Genomic DNA, 2,033 nt, shown 5'->3' with positions numbered 1-2,033 from the left:
ATGACGGATGCGCCACCTTGGGGAGAGAGACTCCCGAAGGCCACTGGCTTGTGCCCCGTGGAAAGGATGGATTCGGTGGGATGGGAATTCTACCTCCGTGTAGAGCGTGTGGTAAACCACGAGGTAGGTGGGTGGGTGGCCTCCCTGCCTCGCCTCCACCTAGACGTCCACACACAGAGACCGACGAGGGAGGGAGGGAGGGAGGGAGGGAGGGAGGGAGGGAGGGAGAGAGACAAGACTGACAGAGGCCGAGGCCGAGGCCGAGGCAGTGAGCGAGTAAGTGATCGACCCTGGCCATAGGGATTCCTCAGAGGGCGTCTCTTGGCTCCCCAAACGAAGAATGTGTGTGGAGATCGAGAAAGATCACCGACCTAGGAGAACCAGCAAGACTTCCTCACCCGCCAGAGAGCCGCTGGGCCCCTGCCGTCCCTGCCACCGCCACCCCTACCCCTCGCCTTTGGCAGCGACGCCAACGAAAGGCAGGCAGACGAGTGGGAGAGTCGTGTGGTGGTGTCCCCCAAGGAAGGTGGGTCCATGCCGACGAGCGGTCGTCGGCGTGTGGAAAAGCCAGAGGCGGGCTGACTAGAAGGAGGGCGTCCTGGAGGAAGGGGCCAGGGTGTGAGGGAGAGAGGCCTGTTCCTCTTCCCCTGTCGGTCCCAAGTCAGGGGCCCAAAGGAGGAAAGCTGTCCGTTCCTTTCCGACTCGGACGGTTCGGGCGGAACCGACCGATCCCCGCGGCGGCGCAGTCGGGGCTTTCTGGACCAGAACCCCTCTCTCTGTCGCCTTTCGACCACACGCACGCTTTAGAGGCCAAGGGAAAATGGATCGGGTCTCTCTGTCTCTCTCCCTAGAAAACAAGGGGCCGGGGGCCGAGCCCGTGGACGAACGGTCAAGTAGCGCCCCCCACCCCGGCCCCCGGCTTCGACGGCCCAGGTTTTCACCGGTTCGGATCCTGGGCGCAGCCCCAGACCCAGCATCGCCCTTCAAGCCACGCCGAGGCGGCGTCCCACATAGCAGAAACGCGAAAGACCTACCACTGGAACCTACAACTATGGACGGGACGGGACGGGACGGGGCGGGGCGGGGCGGGGCGGGGCGGGGGTGGGGGGGGCGGCTTTGGGGAGCAGGAAGAAAGAAAAAATAAAAGAAACACAAGGACGGTCATCGCGATAGTTCTTTCCACTTCCATCCATATGTTAACAGGACCCAAGTTTCCCGACCTCCATTTGGATGTATGTTAACTAAATGGAGAAGCTATTCAAAGGACTCCTCTAAAGAAGTCCACGTTCTTCTTTCTAAATGATAATGAAAATCATTGTCACCACCGCTCTTCCGACCCTCCATGTCCAGACGGCCTCCCGCCCCTCCCCATCCCCAACTCCCGCCCCGCCCCGCGCCGACCCCCGACCCCGGCATTCTCCACGCCCACCTTTCCCTCTCCACTCCTACCCCCCCCCGTCCCCCGCCGCCCGGGACACCGCACCCCGCGCCCCCCCCCCCCCCCCAATCCAGGCCGGGCCACCTGGTCGACCTCCTCGAACACTATATAAGAGGATGCCGGGCAGCAGGTGGCGCCCGACAAGCGGCCTCCTCACCGGCCGGACGGATCAGCCTCGCGGGGGCGGGCGATGGGGAGGCGTTCGTCCAGGTCAGGTCAGGTCGGGGGAGGGAGGATGGCGCGCCGGCCGGCCTGGTGCGTGGCCTGGTCCCGATCCACCCCGCGTCTCGTTTCTCGGGCCGGGACGAGTACAGGCGGGGAGGCCGACTCGGTCACGGAAAGCGGCCTTGGGGAGGTTTTGGCGAACGTCCCTGTCCCGGGGCCGTCTGCCGACTAGGGGACGGAGTCCTCCTCCATGCTCCTTCTCGCCCCCAGTCGGGCGGGTTGTGGGTCGCGCGGTCGACTTGGCCATTTCCCCGGAGGCATCCTGCCTGCCGGGGCTCCCTCCCTCGGGCCGGTGCGAGCGGTCCTCGGGCGGCCCGGGAATTTGGGCCGCAGCGAACGAACGAACGAAGCCCGTCCCTCCTGCGTCGGC

The sequence above is a fragment of the Equus asinus genome, unplaced genomic scaffold (assembly GCF_041296235.1).
Source record: "Equus asinus isolate D_3611 breed Donkey unplaced genomic scaffold, EquAss-T2T_v2 contig_313, whole genome shotgun sequence".
Lineage (NCBI taxonomy): Eukaryota > Metazoa > Chordata > Mammalia > Perissodactyla > Equidae > Equus > Equus asinus.
The sequence above is the reverse complement of the archived record's forward strand: the minus strand, read 5'-3'. Positions refer to the sequence as shown.